We start from the raw sequence: 21,599 nt of genomic DNA, 5'->3' as shown, positions 1-21,599 counted from the left end.
ATAGCTTATTTCCTAACCAGGTGTGTGTGCATTGATTTAAGCTTCCAAATAAAGCAAATCTGCATAATTGTTATTCCAGAGGTCACTTGCTTGTAAAAGATTATTTTGTTCTGATCTTCCTAGGGTATTGCCACTTTGATGCAGCAATAAAGTATTCAAAGCATTTCAAGCTAGCTCATGTTTCCGAATAAGTGCCTGGAGATTACCAATTTAATTTAGAAGCAGTATGGCTTAAGTGTTTCTTGGTGCTTGATATCATCACCTATGATTTTGCATTAGGTGACTGAAAGAGTTAAGAAAGCTAAAATTAAGTGTATTTTCTGTCTTTTTCCATGCTTATTTTATTATTATGGTAGTTTGCAGAGTTTCTGAGCTCACTGAGACCCTGTTGTGAGAGGCGCTAGACAGCAACGCAACACTGGCCATACTTATTCAAAAGGTATCGTATCATCATTTGTATTCTTTTAACACAGCCTTCACTGAAATTATGAAGGGTCATCACAGATTTAACACAGTCTGTCTGGGCTGCCTCTAGTGAAAGACATCGAGAAGTCATATTACCAAATGATATTTTTAATGAATTGCAATAAAGTTGTCAATAAGCAGGAACTAATCAAAATAATAGTGCCCTCACTTTTCCTAGTTAAATGTGAACAATATACATTGTGAACTTTGTGCCTATTGCATGTATAGAGGGCTATGAATCATGAACTCTGCTATTTTAACTCTGGCTTTTATATTCAGTCATTGTTTGGCTTTGGGCACAGAACTGAGGCACTCCATACTTTACTTTTTGTATATTTAAAAAAGGGAGAGATGGCAACAGTGTACTTACCCACCTCCCCTTTTAAGGGATGATCAGTTAATGCCGCTACAACACTTTGAAGATAGGCTTTCCAGAACTTAAATATGATTAGACGTTTATACAGATAATAAAACATCCATACTTACCTAGGATAAGATACAGGGGATTTAAAATACTCAGGCCTCCTGGCATAATAAACTGCTTGAGATTGGGAGGGAAACTTCTCCTGCAGGCAGATTATTATTCAGAGTATTACGTTTGGTGGTTATAGGGTAGCGTGCGTGTTCCCTTGAAGCAGCACACACTGCTGGCTGGAGCAGGATCTGAGGTCTCAGTAAGAATGGCAGGTCTTCATTTTCAGCCTAGACCCTGACTGTCTGGTGGAGATGAGCCCTCTTGTTTCTCCATGCATTAGTAAGTCTCACAACATACCTCGCTATAGCTACAACAACATACCTCTCTATAGCTACACTAGGCTAGGACATGTCCCACCCTGCCCAGCCCTTAGGCATTTCTGTATTTCATATTTGTTATATGAAATTTTAAAGCATGTGGTTCTGGTTTGCTTCAGTGGACATTGTTCAAATCAGAAGATGCTTACCTATTAAAAACTACTAAAGAACTCCAGGTGCCCTTGACTGTGCTTGGTTAGAGGGCAATTAAATCAGTAATTGTGCTGACGGATTTGAGGTTGGGTTGTCTCCACTGACAGCGCCAGAGCTGTGTCCTCCTGATACACCCAAACTACCTCCCAACCTTTGTCCACCCATTTGGGCTGCCAGGCAACAGGGGCTGGGGTGGGGGAAGCAGGTTGGCAGAGAAGATGCTGGGTGACCCTTTGTGACTCCTTGCCATGCCTGTGAGCGGGTCTCTTGCCATACTGGTGCTGGAGTAGGCATTGCAGAATCTGTTTCAAAGTATTCAGAGTATTCAAAGTGCTGAGATGTACTGAGAGAGTAGAACTGCTCCCAGAATAAAGTCATCTGTTGGAATATTTCTAGCAAAAGCAAAACTAAAGCATTAGCTATGGGCTTGCAACTTATAAATAAGAATATTCTTCTGGAGAAAATGCCCCTTTGCCCTTGTTTGCACCTTTGCCACAAAACATCATGCAGTATGTCTGTGGCATTTGTGCATGTGTTTGTGTAACAACTAGCTTAAATTCAAGCCTGATTATATTTTTAAACTTGCTTATCAGACAGTATGTCTCATTTAATTTCTATTCAGCCCATAGTTTGTATTTTACTGTCTTATTATATTTTTCAAGTTCAATGGATATTTCTCTTTCTTCACCATTTCTTTTCCTTTCTTTATAGACATTTTATATATAAATAGGTATATACATGCACACGGAGAGAGAAAAATAATTGCTTATGTGAAATCTTGAAACCCTTTCACTTCTCTAAACAGCAGATTTAGTATAAGTAGGGAACCGGGGGCAGGGAGGAAGAACATTAGCACACGACAGCAGTGAAGTTATACAGATAAATTTTGTGGTTCTTTATCTAGTAAACATCCTAATGATCAACATCAAAGGCTGGAGAGAGAAGTCATTCTCCTCTCTTGTGCCAGACTGAAAAAGAGTGGGCTCTTTTACATCTCATATGGGAGATATGAGGAGCCTTTGAATGGATCATTGCTTTTTATGAGTAGTAATGAGGTGAGAAGTATTCTAGTGTGTGGCACAGGCCTTCATTAAAAGCGTGAAAAAGAATGGCTTATGGTTAAAAGGAGTAATTTGTTCTAACATACTTGCTAAATTGTGCTGTAACCATGCCAGGTCACTGGACTACATTTTCCATAGGATTCCCAAATGCATTTGTGTGTAATTATTCTGCCTGTGCAGATTTCAGGGATTTTTTCCAATGGCTTGTGCTAACTAGTTGACAACACTCATTCCTCTACTGGAAACTTGTCTAAATGCTGTGTTATAAGAGCTGTGGAAGAACCCAGATTCTGTTGCTTGAGCCTATATTTCCTCACAAGAATAAGCAAAGCAACATAAAATCAGTGTAACTGATCTGAAGGCCTTCCTAACTTGACAAAAAAAAAAAAAAAAAAAAAAAAAAAAAGCAGAAAAACATTCCAACAGTCTCCTTCCCAGGTCTACCAGGTTTTTGGCTCCATGCAGACCAAAGGCAACTGAGTTGCTGTACCTTGATCTCAATTACAGCAGTGCTATGTTTGAGCATCCCGACTCCATAAACCGCTGCTCAGCTGCTGCTTTCATTGCTGTCAATGTTAAGCAGTGATGGTTGTCACTTTAGAAAATCAGCCACTTGTACCCTGGTGCTGCTGAGAAATAAGATAATAATTAAGCACCAGTAAAGATAACATCATGCACAAACACTTCTCCAAGTTCTCATTCCTGTCATGCTTTAGGAGAGGAAACTTAAATTATATGTGCAGCATAAAATTCTGCCTGGGTAACTTTTTTTTTTTTTGGAACAGTGAAAGAGGTATGGATCCTGGAAACCACACTCATGAACTTTGAGGGACTGGAATAAATTATACTGGCAAAGGAATAGTTTTTCCAGTGCAGGTTATATGCACAATAGGAGTCCTTTTGTCAGCAAAACACTCCTAGCATCTAGATCTGACCTTTAGGCATTAAAAACACGCAATATGCTCAGGATTATACGTCCAGCCAGTGGCAGAATAAGGAAGAGAATGCAGACTACAGACTGTTCCCTGCTGCAGTCACTGCACCACACGGACTTCCAGCTCTGTAAACATGTTTCTGCTCCCAGCACTAACAGAGAAATTGACTTTAATCCCTTCCACACAAAGAATTAGCAGGCCTGAATCTTAAACCTGATCCAAGTAGAAGTAACAGCTGACTGGGAGATTATCAGTGGATCTTCTTTAACAGGAAGTGCTAATTCATCTAAATGAAAAAAACGCAGAAATGACCAGCTGCAGTTTATGTCTTTCAAAACAAAAAGAAGTGAAAGCAAATCAAAATGGACAATATATCCAACTATCACTTTTTTGTCTCTTTTTAGGTCTCTTGTACAGAAGAAACATCAACAAATCACAACACCTAAAAGGAATTAGAACAAAACAAAACACAAAACAAATCTTACCAAAATGTTTTAATTAAGCCAAGCTTTTGTTTGGAATGCATATAGATGAAAATTTATGAGATTCCAACTTTTTGCCCTGAGTCAGAGCAGGAAAATGTTTGAAATCTCAGAGCCATTTCATTCTAGCTTTGAACTAAGGGAAGGAAGATTGTGTGTGTGTGCATGTACGTGTGTGTGTGTGTGTGTTTGGCAGCAATTAAAATATGAGAGTTCTGCTTAGAGCCATATGCTTCCTCAGAAACTGATAAAACTAGCATGTGTATAACTGCTGGAGAATTTGCCCCATAATTTTAAGACAGCTGAGTTAAGCACAGTCGTTTCTTTAAATCAGCTTACTATCTGTTCCCTTACAAATCATGACAGACTAGTCTGCCTTAAACTATTTTGATGAGTGAAAAAAAAATTGAATTTCGTGAAGAACATATGAAATCTAGTCTGGTTACCATTCATCTTCTGAGTGTTAATCACTTAGAAAACTGAGAAACAGAATGAATTAATTTCTTACTATATTTTTCCAGCTGGATTGTGAAATATAGAAAATTTCAATGGTTTATGTTCATCAGTAATTGCTCAGATCATTACTCAGAACTGTATTCACAAAGATTTATTTTAAAATGCTAATAACAGTGATTTGACTTACATATTTCAATGCTGTAAATATATATATACATAATTAAGCAGAGCACAGCCTGCTTTACTTAAAGTTAACCACTCCCCCCAAAATGTGTATATATATATATATATGTGCATATATTTATTTATAATGTATGTCTACTACTAGAAGTACAAAAACTACACAGTGTGAGCAAGCAACGAACTACAATGTCCTTCTCCTACACATTAGGTAGTTCTTCTAGTTTTTCAAGCAGGGAGGTTGTGACAGGACAAAGACTGGGTGGTATGTTAACAGACATCTGGAAATTGTAAGGGAATTGAATATATTCTCTTAAGTACAAATGAGGAAACTCATGCAAACTTTTACACACAACTGGGTGAACTCAGGTTGTTGTGTAGGTTTCAAAGACTGCCTCTGACAATACATGCTACTTGTTTATTGAGAAGATCTGAATGTCCTGGCATTGAAAGATCTGCATGGGTTGCATAACAAGATAAATATGCCTTCACACCAGACTAATTAGAAAGCTTATATTCATGCACTCTAAAGTTATGGTATTAATAGAAATTGTCACTTGTCATGTGTTATGAATCAGAACTTTTAAAATATATATTGACACTGATGCCTTCTCTGTGGTTATAAATAGGGTTTAAAATAAGATTTTTAATTTTTATTGACGCTGCAGAATTTAGGTCTGCAAAGCCACCTTTGCTTTTAATCTGGCCACCTTGCAAACTACAGTTTGTGTGACAATTAAAGAGCATTGTAAACTAAAACTGACTTGAATATAATGTAACTAAGTTGCGAGCATTGCCTGTCCTTCCCCTTTCTCCTGCTTTGAAACAATTTGTTTGAAATAGTTTATTCTGTGGGTAATTACTTAACTGCTAATTGTTTAAAAAAGGGAGAAAATAAAGCTGAGTAAATCAAAACAAATTGAGGCTGCTTGGGAAACAAGCAAATATTACACTCCATAAATATGGCTACCAGCAGACTATCTGGTCCATAGATATGGCTACCAGAGTTTGCAGCTATGGAGCTAAGTTTATCCATGGAAGATATTAAGATCTAGAAAATGGTGGTCACAGTCCTCCCCAGATCTTCCAGACGATGTTCCAATACATTTTTGTTTTACAGATACTAAGGTTTTAAATTTGCGAAAGACTCTCAGATACTGATAAAAGGACTGAAAATGTTGATATTAATGCCCTCTAAATAATAAAATTAATTGAAAAAGCAGGAATACAAGCATTATAAAAAGCATCAGTCATGCCCTGTGCCTCAGTTTCTCTTTGCAATGTCAGCAGTTCTCAGCAGTTTTCTGTATCCAAGTTTCAGAGTTCAAATGACTTGACAGTAGTCAAATCCCTTATTAACAGACAATAAGTACAAAGATACAAAAAGTATCGTTGTCTTTATGTGGCTGTTTCATCCAATAATGTTCTAAATGATTCCAAACATCTCTTGATTAATCTTGAGCTAAATTATCTTCAAAGTTTTGTCCACATATTTTTTGCCTCATGGGACATAACACTGTTAATAAAAATAAAATAAAATAAAGCAATATGAGAAGGGAAACGTTTACAATGAGTCTAGGCTTCTTGCTGGGTCAAGGTCTCTTTATCCACGTATATTTGTTGAGCATCACACAGACAAAGAACGTATATGTCCACTACATTTTTTTTTCAGACATTTCCTTTTCATAACCCAAATCCTGCTGCTTTTTTCATGTCACGAGTCCTGTGTGTGAGCCAGCAACAATCCAACATTTATGAAGAAATTATACAAGACAGAGATAGAAATCCCATTCATCCCTGCAATTTTGTACAGGACTGGATGTCTAACTCATGTAACTTTTTGCCCTGTTCAACTTTCTGAAGAAGACAGTGCAATCCTCTAAGGTGCTTGATCACATACTTCTGCTGAAAGTTTTATTTACCTTCTTCCCATGCCTCTTGCCTTTAGACAATGAGAAAATCTTCAGCTGGCAGACCAGGCTCCAGTCAGGCCTTCCAGGGCTGCATTTTGGGCCTCTTCATGTTGTGTCACAACTCCTGCCTGGAGCCACAGTCTTACTTTGCATTAACGTCTACATATTATCAGAATATTTGATTTACTCAATCAAAGTTTCCCTGCCTTCTGAAAGTCCTGAGTATGTGATGAAATGTCCAGTTTACTAGAACAGCTCTCTGCAGATATAACCAAATTTGCAGATTCATATTGGATGAAAAGTTTTATATCTTGCTCTTGTCCTTCAAGGTGTGTGTAGCAAATCTCATCCAAGCTAAGAGTCATGCAAACGCGGCACTATATGGAGTTCAGCAATCCCCTATGATTAGCTGTTGTGCCTTTACGAACATTAATGACCTGCTGAGACAGCAGGATGAAAGGATAAGGGGACACAGTAAGAATTAGCATACTGTGGTTTCAACCATAAATAAGTTATCGCTATCCTGGTATTAAACTTTTCTTTTTGGACCTTATAAATTTTGTTTGGAATAAAGAAATTCCTTCCATCACTTATGGAAAGTCTATCCTTATAGCATGTTTCTCTATTAAATGTAGGATTAAGCTTAAGCCTGTTGCTGAGTACTCAGAGGTGCCAGAGGCTAGGTTTGGGTAGACAACGGAAAGCAGCAGTCTCTGTCCAACCTACCCAGTGGGAGAGACCTCAGCTGTCCGGAATGGAAGCTGCAGGTCAGTACATCTGCTTGTCTTCTGTACTTAGAAATACAGCTAAAGCAAACAAAACTCCATGACTTCACCTTTGGATTAGTGCTGAAATTTTGCCTGTGTGTTATTCATCTAATTACAATTTCCAAAGTGTGGAATTCAATGAGAAAAATAAGCTATGTTGCTAACTACAAGTGTGAAATGGAAATATAGCTACAAGAAATGGAATTATTTCCAGAAAGAATAATTTTCCAAAGCTATTGTTCATTTAACAAATACAAGAAAAATGTGACAGTCAATGAAAGGGAAAATTACTGATGATCTTTTTTATTTTTTTAGGTCTTTTGTAATGTTTTATACCACTTTGCTGGTCTGACCTAGAGCACAGCCATATAAACAGTTACATTGGCACAACTGAGCAGGAAATAAATTGGAGATGAGGTTGAGAGAGTCAGTGGATGAAATCAAGAAAAAATAGGAGCATCTTTTTCTCATTTTGCTGCCAAATAAATCATAATCTGGGACCAAGCATTTGCTTTGTGTAGATTTAGCTTTCTGTCCCAGGTTTATGCACATCTCAAAATACCATGCAGGCAGAACCTGAGAAGAAAAGCAAGGCAGATTTCCTGGTTGTGATGGTATTGGACTAAATGTACCTGGTAGTACCAGGGGAAAGTGGGTGTACAGGGCAGAATACTGAAATATATGAAATACCACATAAAGTTGTGACTTACTGAAAATGAAATGCATGGTCCGCTGCTTAAATTGTTATTTCCCATAAAAGCTGCACTATTCTACTGTTTGCTACCATTTTCTTTTAAAATGTCTAGAAAACAAACAAACAAATAAAACAACAACAACACATTTTTATAAAAATAACAAACAGTTAAGCCTGACCCTTCATCCTTAAGTGCCTACTTGTGTCTTTGAGATCCAGCACATATGGTACAGTATGTTACAATCAGCTGCTAACTGGGCTCCCTGCAAATAAGGCTATTAAGGTCAACTGAATCAAATGAGGACAGCTCAGTCTTTAAATTCAGGGGATGCATCCCTTTCAGTTGATTACACACAGCTCATTTTGCTGTTAATAAGAGTAAAATGGATTTACACAGAAAGAATAGGCTCCTAGCCAGATTTGTTATCATTAATAACACTTCTAATATTATTACCACTTATACATTCATTTGAAACAGTACATCAGAAAGTGCAAACCCCATTCCCCAAGTACTTAGGAACAAAAGTGTATCAACTTTGGATTACATAACATGTCTGAGTTAATCTTTTAGTTCCTGTCTTGGACTTTTTTTTCCAGGATATTTAGATAAAACTTAGAAAGCTAGAAATTGTATTTTAGGATGTATAAGAATATTAGAAATCTTAGCCCTTGTGAGAACGAACATATTTCAAACTTTACAGTTTTAATCTTGTTGACTGACATATAGTAACAGAGTACTACTTTTAGCACAAGTTTAGTGAATGTGAAACAAAGCTTAATAGAATAGACAGCACTGTCTAATAACAAAAGTCTGTTAACCTACATGCAATCTTGACAGTGGCCATATAGTCTATTTGTTTTTCAGGCTGTTGTTTTGTGAGCATCCTGCCAACAGAGAGCGAACCTCTCATACATCTTAAGCATGACTATCAAAGTCAACAGAAAATCTCCCATTGTTCCCAAATGTCTATATTAATAAACTGTGTAAACAAAACATTTGTGGATACCTCACTGGGTCTGAAGCCTTATGGAACTGTTGCTGATTAAGGAGTCTCTTTACTTAGCATTTGTCTTTCACATTTATTTTTCAAAGTATTTCCGTAACAGGCCAATGTGACTGAAGTTTCCTGACCCTCTGCCAATCACAATATAACCTTCAAAGGGAAGAGATAACCTCCCACTGAAGTAAGCAACAAAGAAATGTTCTTTAGAAGAAAATCCAGTAAAATTCATATAGGGAGTGCAAAACTGGAACTGTTTTTGAGAGCCGAATACTGAGATTAATTTAACTCTTTATCTGGTTAGTGCTGTAGTGAAGGGGCTGATTTAAATCAGAGTTCCACCTACCAAACCATGCTTCAAGGAGCAAAACCAGGGCGAGATAAGGCCTTCTGAGGCAGACTCTTTGAAAGGCAGTAAGAAGGAAAGATCTTTCAGCCAGGACTGCTTGATGTTTATCAAGTGGGAAGAGCTGAGATAAGCAGATCCTGGATTCCTGTTTTCATTAGATTTGAGTGAACAGTGAAATTCTGGTCCCGAGAGGTATTCTGATATACTGATATTTATTTTCATCCCAAATCACAATGAAATGTGAAATATCACATTTTGTGGATTTTTTCATGATTTTTCATGATGGATCATTTTGACTGCATGTGCTTATAATTCTGCATTGTCTCATAAGCATGGTAACCCATATCCCTTGTGCCCAAACTCTTTTCATGGACAAGTTTTCTGGCTGAATGACATTTCTTGTCAGGCACTGGATGAATTGTATTTTAACCAAAGGAGTAATTCCAGAGAACAGGAAGTGCTACAGGAAGCGCAACTCCTCCAGGACCTGTGCCAGTGACGTGTCTGCATTCATAACTCATAAAAAAAAAAAAAAAAAAAAAAAAGGTCCCACTGATATAAGCAATCAAAACAGTGTTCTGCAGAAGAAAATTCAGTTGCTGGAAAATGAAAATACATCAGATTTTTTGGTTTATTTGTTTTGTTTTTGTTTCACAGAAAGAGTAATTTCCACTGAGCGTAGCCTCTTACCTGTGTCTTATGCCTAGATGACTAACAACAAAGGGATTCTGTCTAGCTGTTAAAAATTCAGATTATTTCAAGTGCTGTAGCCAAAAGTATTGCCAAACCATCACTAAGTGTTTTTTCTGTTTTTAGCATTAATTTTTAATTTTTTTTTTTTTTGGGGGGGGGGGGGGGGGCGAAGGCGGGGGGGGAGGAATGGCTTCATGTCACATTTTGGGCTGAAAGTAGAAATCAGAAGTAGTCTGTGTTTCATTGTGGTCAAAACTCTTTGTTGTTGTTGTTGTTATTGTTTAAATTCTGAAAGGAGACAACTCAGAATCAGGCTGTGGTTGGTCTTTGCATAAAAGAGAGACAAGAGCAACTTTTCTGCATTTGAGTAACCTACAGGAGCATGTGTCTTCATGTGAAATATGTGTCTGCAAACATTACTCATCCCCTCACTATCTTCTCTGAACGAAGGAGGATTAATTAGTCATGCCTGTGAAATGCCACAAGAACACACCATTTTTAACCAGTGCCATCCCCGATTTACCAATATGAAACCAGAGATCCAGGCACAACAGAACCTGCACTGTTGTTCTTCTTGCCTAATATTTGGTCTAGGTTTCTAAAGAAGACACTGTTCCATCTTAAGAAGCAAGTGACATTTTATCTGTGTGAGTCCAGTGCTTTCTGAATTCTAGAGGAGAAAGAATGGGGACAGAATAGGCAATAACAGTAGTTTAGAAGTTAGCCCATTGTGATCGTAGAATCATTATCATATGGATTTTTTTCAGTGGAAGTTAGTTGCCTTTATTTTGCACATTAGAAATGGCAGTTAACTCTTTTTTTTTTTTTTAAGTTTATCTACAAATTAATTTACTTACATTTACAACTTTGGAGTGGGAAGGTTGTCTCATCCTCTAACAGACATTAACAAAGCAGATTTAACCTGAGGCAACAAATACAATGTTATGACAAATGCTTAAAATTTAACATTGTCCTTGATTTTTTCTTTGCCCAGCTTTCACCAAGGCCACTTAAAGTTCTGTTTTGGTACTAAAAGCAAGGAATATGTAAGGGGAAAAGGAGAAGAAATCCCAGCTTGTATCTTTAAAGCTCTGGAATGGTGTAAATTATTACAGTGGTTTCACATTTTCATGGGATCAAGGCAACAACAGTAAGCTCATAAAACAGATACCACTAATTATGCAGAGGAGAAGTCATAAAGTCACTGGTGGAAGCATGTTTTATATTCATGAACACATCATTAAAATTTTAAGACGCACTATCAAATTCTACATTTTAATACTATACCCAACAGCATTAAACCCTCCCAACAAGAAAATCAGATTGTTTAATGATCATGTTTGTCACACAGGTTTTATATGTCTGCTGTTGAAGCAGATGTGGACTTTTCTGTTGCTGGACAGCTTTTATCACTGGACAATTAAAAATAATTTTATCCAAACTGCTTTATAGAAGAATAAATACCACAAAAAGAGAAGAAAATCAGCAAAAATTTAGGAATGTTTACTTGCAGAAATATTTAAATTTACCCAATCACATAAAAATATTTTTATAGCATTGTCAATTAGTTTTTATTTCTCTTGTATTTTCTTTTTAATTAAAAAGTCATTTTAAAGTAAAAGGATAAGGATTCAGGCAGGCTACAACCCAGCATGCAAATGTTAGTTATTATAAAGGAATCTTTAAATTAGAAGTGATTTTAACCTAGACATTTAGATCAGAGAAAATCTAATAGGAGATATTTCAAGCTCAGCTGCTCAGTGGAATCTCTTGGAAGACCTAAGAGTGTCCTGAGTGACTTTCATTACAGTCGTGAAGTGACTGAGACCACTGTGAAAAGGTGCGTATGAATTTTAGGGAGCCAAATGGTTTTATATAAGAAGAGGTGCATATATAATATATATATATGCATATATATATATATATATATATATATATATATATATATATATGCATATATATATATATATATATATGCATATAATATATATGCATATAATATATATGCATATATAATGCATATATATAATGGTTTTATATAAGAAGAGGTAGATAGATGGATTCTTGTCAAGATACAAACCCTTTCAAAGTTAATTCTTGTAACCTACAGTAAAGACTCCTGTTTGTGGGTTTGGACTAACAGATGCAATAGTTGTGCAGTTGCACATTTGCACATTGTGTCTCTCCCATATTACTGGTGTGGACAACTCCATCTTACCCCTCTGTTCCATTTCCCTTCAGAGCAAACTGTATTGTTTCTAAGGTTTGGGACTGCTAGAAATCCATCCCCTTTATAAAGGGTGAGAGCAGCCAAAAAATGAAGTCATTCTTATTTACCAGTGTCAGTAGCTAAAATCTCCAATTATTAATGCTGCACTTCAAATACGTATTTTTACCATATAACAACTGATTTTTGTAAAAACTTTATGAAAAGAATTAAAGTGGTCTATCTCAAAGAAATTATTATATGATGCCCGTGTATCAGCTAATACTATAGTTAAATATCTACCTGAAAAAAGACAAATGAGAGTTTCAAATTTTAACATAAAATTGTTGCCGTGAATTCTGTTAGGACTCAGTGAAGACTTCTGCCTAAAAAATAAAAAAATAAATAAATAAATAAATAAATAAATAAATAAGAATCAATGGCTCTGTATGGCCTGATATTAATTCTTTTCTAAACCTTTCTTTCTCCAGAGCCAATATTTGGCCTACACTATCTGCCAGCATCTTTTTAATGAGAAGCACACATCTAAAACCTCTCACAGTTCTCAAAATTTAGGAGTAAATATTTTTAAATTAAAACCGTATGCTAAGCAGTGCAGATTTGCTGGTGCAGATGTTATTTCTGGCTCATTTTCTTTAACTGATTCGTAACCAATATACTTTAGTCTACATTTCCACATTTATTATTACTCTGAATTCCACAGATCCAGCAAAATATGTTAATAACACTAATATCTCAAGATGTTTTAGGCAGTTTTCTACTTAGCAGCAAAATCAGCAATAAAATTCTATGAATAAGATGTATCCCCAGGACACTATAAATGGTGAAAATGAGGGGGAAAAAAAAAATAATTAAAAAAAAAATAAGATAAACAGGACAAGAAAGGTCATTTTTTTTTTTTTTTCAAATTCTAAGCTCCACTTCCTTCAGGAGGCACATGCAGTCTTTTGGCAATTAATTCCTGATCACACTATATAGTTCTACATGCACAGTACAGTCATCCCCACCCCCAACCTCCATTTTTTTTTCGTTCATAGTGTTTCACATTCATTCCAATTCTTTGGGATTCATAACAATGTCTATTTTGGCTGTTTACATGTGAGTTCTGTTGTTTAAGGTATCAGTCTCCTTAGAAGAAACTGAAGTCTCTGATGAAAGTCACAGTTTTCCATGCTTACTTCTCAATTCATTTTTAGGCAGAATTAATTCTCTGGTTATATGGTGGCCCCTGTTGTCAGCATGTTGGCCAATGGTTTACTAAAGAATTTATCATGCATTTTTTCCATAAATAGATCTAATTAGCCTTCTTCCTTCAAATGCTAATTGTCCTTGGGATCATGCAACCCCATTATCTTTGAAGAACATAGCTGTCCTAGCTGGCCTTTCTGGTAATAATTGGAAAAATGACAATACAATTTTGGGATTTCAAAAATTAAGATCAACTCAGGTTCCGAGTAGACAGTATGGTGATATAAGGTGTAAAGCACAGAAATGCTGTCAAAGTCATTTTGAACGGTCTATTAAGACATTTTCTTTAAACACCAAAATTGCCATTTTTTCCTTAGTTTTAATGTGAACAAATTTTCTAAGTACTTCAGCCCAAAATGTAGTTAGACAATTGTTAAGACTGAACAATTGTGACATTGGGCAAAAATATATATATATTTTTTTTTTTGTAAGCACAGAAAACAACGTGAAATTTGAGAATAAGAAGTCCCACAGACATGAAGAAAAAAAAAAAAAAAAAAGCTAAAATCAATTTATGATAGATAAGTTTATACAGGGAGTACAGGGAGTGTAAACATAGGTAGAAAAATCTTCTGGATCAAATCCATTAAAAATCTACTGATTTGGTCTAAATCTTATGATAGTAGGCCCACATCTGCTAGAGAAATGATCAAGACTGCAAACAAATGCACCTTTTGCAGCATCAGGTCATTTGGCAGCACTGCATAGGGATTGCAGAACTCCCAGTCTTATTTCATGAAATGTTTTTGTTTGAATTCTTTCTTGTTCTGTTTCAGCAATTATGTTGTAGACCTATATAAGGTACTTTTCTATTATTGATGCATTAAGTAGCACTTTGTAACTTTTCAAAATTACTTTTATTACTAGCAAACTATAAAGTAGAAAAACTAAGCTGTCTGGGCTTCTTGTATCTTTTGTTGAAAAGTTTATTTTTGTGTGTGTGTGTGTGTGTTTTTTGTTTGTTTGTTTGTTTGTTTGTTTTATTTTTTTCCCACCCCCCCAATTGTGGATGTTTTGCAGTGTCACTTTTTTTTTTTTTTTTTTAAAGAAACAAACCACAAATCTGCAGGTTATTCATTTTTATTGCCCTCTGGAACAAAACAGAAACATGCAAGTGATAGAAAATGTCAAAAACAACATTTTCACTGAATTGTTAAAGAAGTCCTGATATTTTAGTGAGAAAAAAATCAGTAAAAATAATAATAATAATAAATCTTTGGAATGACATGTTCACAGACTGTCATACCACAGCCAGAGGGATAGATATTTAAAACATATAAAATAATTCCCTTTACCAAATCTAATATTGTTTTCCTGCTACGAAGACTGGCTAATCAGTCAGCAATTAACTTTAGGCATAATTTATCAGACGAACTTCATTAAATAGCTTTTTGATTGTATATCACACAAAACCAAACTCTATGATTGGGATTAATTGCTACCTTCATCAGTTTCAGCACAGGTCAAGGATTAAGTGGGTTTGGAGTATGATCTGACCCTTCATTGCAATCCTGCTCCCACCGTAATCTTTAGCTGTCAAATTCACAGTTACAGATTTCACAGAAGATTGCCACAAATTATGTTTTGATGCTATGCATCATTTTACCTAGCCATGAAAAAGAGCTTAACAGAATAGCTGTTTTGAAAAGAAGTGTGAGAATCATATTAGTAGGCAAATGTTTTGATGTCTTTTTGTTACAGAGTGGGAACTAAGGCTGAAAAATCAACCAATTAAAAAAAAAAAAATGGAGCAAGATTCATTTTATGTTTAAAGGGAGAAAAGGCTTGAAGTCAATATGGATAGCTGAAAATTTCATATAAAAACTCTTTTTCTGTGGAAAAATAGTTTATGATTTCAACTTTTCATGAAAATGCCCCTGAACAAAACATTTTCAGCCAAAAACTTGTCTGGTTTTGGTTATTTGGGAGGGAGGAGATTGAGGAAGAATTAAAATTTTACAATACGGTTCTAGAAGGGCTCTTCTGCAGTTGGTTATGTATATTTAAGACATATCTCCCTCCTGGCATGATTTGCAACATAATAATGGAGCAATGTTGAGAAACCCACGCTATTTCTCTCTACTTAAATTCTCAGAATTGTCAATCTGGCATCTCTCACAGTACAACATTTACATAATTTTTAAATTACAGACAATTATGCAAAACCCTTTTCCATCAAAGGACCAATTTTCTTCCCCACCCTTCCCCTGAAGTCAACAGCAAAGTGTCCTTTCTCAGCAGTGGAAACAAAGTCAGTGTCTGGTGGTTATACTTATGGAAGAGCACTGTATGCTTAATATTGTTGTATATTTGCCTATGCCAAATACTATTGTATTTGAGAAAGTATGTCAGTAATGATAATGATATGAACAGTAGCTATGAATTCTTTGATGGTAAGCACTGTTCAGGGAGAGTGTATACAGTGACTATTGAGAAAGAAGTAAGCTAAGAAATAAGTAGGCAATACTGGATTTTTGAGTTTGTAAAACTGAAATACACAGTGAACTGAAACGATAAAGACTGGGAAAATTACCTTTGGGTTTTAATGTGTGTGTATATATAGATAGATAAATATACCTTAGGCTGATTTTACCTTACACTATACATATAGTGTAAGTATATATATATACACACACTATACATATATATACATATATATATACACACACTATATGTATAGTGTGTATACACTATACGTATATATATTGTTTTCCTAAGTTAGTGTAAATTGTCAGCCAAGGAAACATAATTTCCTTACTGCCTCCTTTCTATTGCCATCAACCCTTCAGCTATATGAGAATTACATTCTTTACAACTGTTAGTGTGAAACAACACAGGATTCCTCTTATCTGTCACTGGTACTGTGAATTTTTTAACTAAATCATAGACAGATGGATACACAGATGCAAATATGAATGACTTACTGCTCATTTTGTTGTAGACGGCAATGTAAGCATGTGTATGTATGTGTATATAATACATAATGTTTATGTGTAGGTTCACATACACACACATGTATTGTGACTGGTGTTTGGCATGTAACTATGAGACAAACAACTGAGAGAGAGGACTTGATTGCTTTTTCTATATTTCATATAATGATTCACAAAAGTGTTTAGTTATAAAAAGCTGACTCCAAATGCTTTTTCTTATACTAAAGCAGCTGTTCATATGAAAAAGAAAAACAAACAATCCCAACTTTTCTTTGATTTTACTGCAGGATACATGCTCAGTTGCTCTTCTTGTGATGAAAAAATAATGCCCACAGTGCAGCGTAGCAGTGGACCTTGCCCCTTTTTGTAGTTAACCAGTGAAAAAGGCTGCATCTGCTTATTCTCAGACATTAATGCAGCTAAAGGAATAAGACATCAGAGGCCTGCAAATGAGAAGGTCTTTTTAAATTTACAAAGCGTTCGCTCCTGAATCCACCTCAGCCAGTTTGGGGAAAGCGCTTTTGGCACCAAGTCACCCTTCAGGGAAAGACTGATAATGATCACTAAAGACATACTACGGGCTCCTGCCTCACTCACTTCAAAGGCCTTCTCTCTTAATCAACATTAAATCATCATTTTGCCTTGGATATAGGGACAGCTGTACACAATCTATTTGTTTTAAAACAGATTAGGAATGGTTTTTCTGCCAGAGTATAAGCTGCACGATAAATGCACTTTAAAGACACAACTAGGAAAAACATTGCTCCTTTGGTTAGCTAGATCCCGATATTAGCTGAGAACATACAGCATCTTGCTAGGATTGGATCCTTATTCAGTTGTTCAGCAACCCCCAAGGGAATTTAGGAAATACAGACATTAAAATAAATAAATAAATAAATAAATAAATAAATAAATAAAAATCAAGTATCCGTTAATCTTAGCTATGCATTCCGGTAAGTTGCCCATGAACAGCAATAGTAATGGTAATAGTAAGTAACATAAGATCTTCCAGATCTTCCACTTTCTGGTTCTTTTTATTTTATTTTACTCTTACTATTATTGTTAACCTTAGAATCAACTTGTTCCATCTACTGACATTCTCACAACTGCTAGGGTGACAACAAAGGCCTTTTATTACCCAATTAAAAGCTGATAGATAGTTGTTAAATAATTAAGTGAAGACCCCTAATATTAGGTAACACACCTCCTCTAGACTCATACTAGAGATTTTTATACAGCTGCTAAATATCTCTCTAAAGGCTGGTTTTCTTATGCAATGTGAATGTACTGACATGCACAATTTAAAAGACTACTCCAGAAACAAGGCGCATTTCCAGAATAGAACAGAATGTTTTGGAAAGTAGTGGCTCCAGGAAAAGATTTGGGAGTCAAAATAAATACCCAAATCAATGTAATTCTTGTAAAACTTTTTGGTAAAAAAAGTTACTCAGTTTTTCTATCTGTAGACAGAATACATGTATTGATACTGGAATACTGTAACAAGTCCTGTTGTTTATTTTTAGAGAGCTATTGAAAAATGAAAACGGGCAAATAAATATACTACAAATAAAATATCTTACAAAGAGAAACTTAACATTTTATCTGTTATTCTTCAAAAAAGAAAAAAAAAAAAAGAAGAAGAAGATTGACAGGTAACGTGTTTATATGTATGAGAGAAAACAGTGTTTACATGTATAATCCTTCACATATCAGAGAAACGGAATTCCAGTTTTAGAAAATGAAAGCTAAAATGAGACAAATACAAATAAAAATTGAGTTCCAATAACAAGAGAAACAACCAGAAGCATCTATAAAATGAATTGGTCCCTTCTGTTCTTGTTGCCTCCCTTCCCATCTTTTAGCCTAAATCAGCCATCCTTCTGGTGGACATATATCAATGAACCTCCAGCTGCTTTAATTCAAATGGAAGTCCATTCACAAGGAGCTGGCTGAAATATTGTGCCTTCTGAAATAAGAGTGGTCTAACTAGTTTGATGATCCAAGAGCCCATCTTGAGCTCAAGTTTTCCTATCACATTTTCGGTTGAAATACTAGTGTCACTGCATGCCTAACATCTTAATGCAGCTACCTTAACTATGAACATAAGTCACAGATGTGCAAATTAGTTGACATGTTTATTGGTATAACCAGTGACATCTGCAGTATACACAGAAGGGATTGGATGTCTACACAGAGTGAACATCATACCCATCTAGTAAGATGGTATCTTCTTTCCTAAAAGGAAAACAAGAACAAAGCTACTATTGTTATGATCCTTTTCCAAATCCAATAAAATAAATTGCTAACATTGAAAATTCAATGTTTTATTCTTTTATGATAAATCTCAGTTTTGCCTTAACCACCTCATCTCTCTGTAAATATTCATTTCAAAATGAAGAATTTTACCTGATGCCCTTATGAAAAAAAATCAGACTATTCAACTCTAAAATAACTCTATCTGATTAGTATTTCTGTCTGTTATAGACTTGACATTGCTATTTTATGATAAAGGTAATACAAGATGGTCCAGACTGCAAGAAAAGTGGAACCTAGTATAAAAAGGCAGATACTAGCACTGAATTTGGTTTTCATGGTGTGTTTATGTTCATGGTAGTAAATGAGAAAAGTAGCTTAAATTCTTTATATAGGCATTATCATAAAGAATATTAGACTTCCAAGAAGCTACTGTTAGGTATGGGAATAAAGGGAAAAGAAAGGATGAATAGATTAGATTTTAGCTAGCAAACAGGACAGAGAAACAGCTAAGCAAAGATAGAAATGGAATGAAAACTGGATAGATTTCTGGAAAAAAAAAAAAAGAAAAAGATTATAGATGAGAAAATTCTGGTACCACCAAAAAGAAGAACTACACCACATCTAGAAAAACTATCCTAGCTAGAAAAAGGCTCCACTTGATCAAGCAGTGCAGAAGTAGTATTTTGAGTAAAGGATGGCTAGTTCCTTGTCCTCCCAGAAAATCTATTTCTTGGTGGTTGAGAATGTACCAGATGATCTAGCTATGAAGCAGGATGCAAGGAAGGAAAAGGCATATAAAATGAATCATATGTATTTGAAAAACAACAGAATGCAAATCAAGGCAACATAAATTAAAGAGAGAGGGAGAGAAAGTTACTCCAGGGGCTTTATTCCCCTCCCCCCACAGGATACAAGCTATTTCCTTTGACTTTTGCAATAGTAATTTCAGAATTCTACTTCTGGCACAGTCTGAACTGATGTATTTTCAGCACTTGGCAAGAAGACATTTAGAAGATAGAGGTTGTTCTTTTACTTAAGACAGGGAATTCAACTTCTTGTGCTATGACAGTAAAAAATGCATTTCTCCACTGAGGTCATCACTGCACAGACAACAGTAAATTTTGCATTTCCTAATTTATTTATTTATTTATGTTTCACTTTACAACCTGAATAACTTTCTTCTCTTCATTGAGTAATGTCCACATGGAGTCCATTTTTATTGTGCACGTGCTCATGGCTAACTTCAGGCACAAGGAGCACATACAGTCCAAGAATGGACTACATGTGGATAACACATTTCAAAGACATACGGATTCTGAGAGGTAAGTCCTTACTAACGTACATTTTGCTGTGCAGTATTTAGTAACTGAAGATGGAGTTCTCTGACCATTGCCAATGCAAGTTGCTGATCTGTCATAATTTGCAGTGGATAGACCTGGTTCTGACTTCTCCTAAAATTTTCATTACTGAGTAATTCTACAAAGTACTTTGTAGATAAATTAATAATTCAATATGACAGAAGTATGTCTTCCCTTTACAAAGAATGTCAAGCTGATTAAAGAGTGAAAAAAATAATTTTGAATAATTGACATCAACATATTATATTTTTTAAATAACTATATGCAATGTTATATAAAAGTGCTAAACAACATGACCAGGAGTAATAGCAAAGGGAAAGGCTATAGCTTTAATTTATGAAAGCAGATATAGGATATAGGAATAGCCATACTGGCTTAGATCAAAGCCCCAGTCTGTAACAGTGACCAGTAGCAGATGTTACAGGAATATAAGAAAGAGATGGTGAGTCCTCCTTTTTTATGCAGTCAGACACTGTAAGTTTGTACAGCCAGACTCCTGAGGAGGGCCAGATATGCAATACGGTAACAACTGGCTGATATCTTTACCTGTTTCTTAACAGAATTCTTCACTTTCCAGAGTCCTGTTTTATGCTGTGAAAGATTGTATTCTCTTGACAGAAGATGAGAAGAGGTTTTATATATTGCTAATATTCACTGAGCAAGAAGTATCACCCCCTTCAGAGAAGCTACATCACACTGGATGTCAAGATCAAGCAAAAAAACTCAAAGTGTAAACCTGAGTTCATTCTTATTGTATACAACGAAACCACTGAGATTGCTGAGTGTCTGCCATCTTTCAGTGTCAGTATATAAAACTCACAGACCCAGTCAGATAACTGACCTATATTGAACTGACAAATTGCAACTTTGATTTTTAGCTTTATCTAGTATTAAAGGTAGAAGTAAAGTGCAATTTAAGAAAAATAAAATACTTAAAATGTGCATTTTAAATCACTGAATGGTGTCATTTCTTCTTTGCAAGAGAGGATGCTTGTGATAGTTATACTGTTACATAAGAAATATGTTTCCAGTAGTTTATTTATTTCGGGGCTTGCTCTGTGAGTAACTACAATTTAAAAAATATTGGTAAGTTTAAAAACTTCAGACTGTAGTTCCCCTTTTAAGTAGTGGCAAATGGCTGTCAACATGCATCATTACAGACCTTTGGAAATCAGATATATGTAGCTGTCAGATACAAAGTAGGAAAAGGGGAGAATTGAAATCAAGCCTAAACTGTACCTAGTCTGGATCTTTCTTTACAGACCTGATGAAGATAATCTAAGCCCACTTTTTTTTTTTTTTTTTTTTTTTTTTTCCCTATCTTATTAAAGCCAAAGTAGAGGTTTTACCTGTTTCTAAACAGTAGAGGTTTTACCTGGTTCTAAAATACTTCCTAAAATACTTCCCCTCATACCTGTTAAAAATGTTTTGATTAAAAGCTCTGTTTTAAGGTTATTTTTTTCTTCATTATTAAATTGAGTTGGAGTTAATCCAATGATCTTCCTGTTTGTCTACAGGATGCATACAATAAAACAAAACACATTAGTTTTGCCTTAGCAAGACATTAAGGAAAAAAAAAAAAAAAGGAATTACAGCTTTTTTCTTACACTATTATGAACAAGGTGTGGGACTTCCC

At 35.3% G+C, this 21,599-nt stretch overlaps 1 long non-coding RNA gene across 4 annotated transcripts in view; it reads left to right on the top strand.

Moving 5' to 3' along the window:
• Positions 1 to 20,917, top strand: part of LOC106019518 (uncharacterized) — a 51,418-nt gene extending 30,501 nt beyond the window's left edge. For 2 of the 4 annotated variants that reach the window (XR_011809009.1, XR_011809006.1), the window contains 2 exons: positions 357 to 439; positions 3,811 to 6,307. This is a non-coding gene — a long non-coding RNA (uncharacterized lncRNA). Of the gene's footprint in view, positions 1 to 356; positions 440 to 3,810; positions 6,308 to 7,072; positions 7,325 to 20,540 lie in introns of those variants that run through there. The other 2 variants (XR_011809007.1, XR_011809008.1) reach the window with 2 other exon arrangements.
• The last annotated feature ends 682 nt before the right edge of the window (positions 20,918 to 21,599 follow it).

The sequence above is a fragment of the Anas platyrhynchos genome, chromosome 4, assembly GCF_047663525.1.
Source record: "Anas platyrhynchos isolate ZD024472 breed Pekin duck chromosome 4, IASCAAS_PekinDuck_T2T, whole genome shotgun sequence".
NCBI lineage: Eukaryota > Metazoa > Chordata > Aves > Anseriformes > Anatidae > Anas > Anas platyrhynchos.
This window is presented reverse-complemented; position numbering and strand designations above follow the sequence as displayed.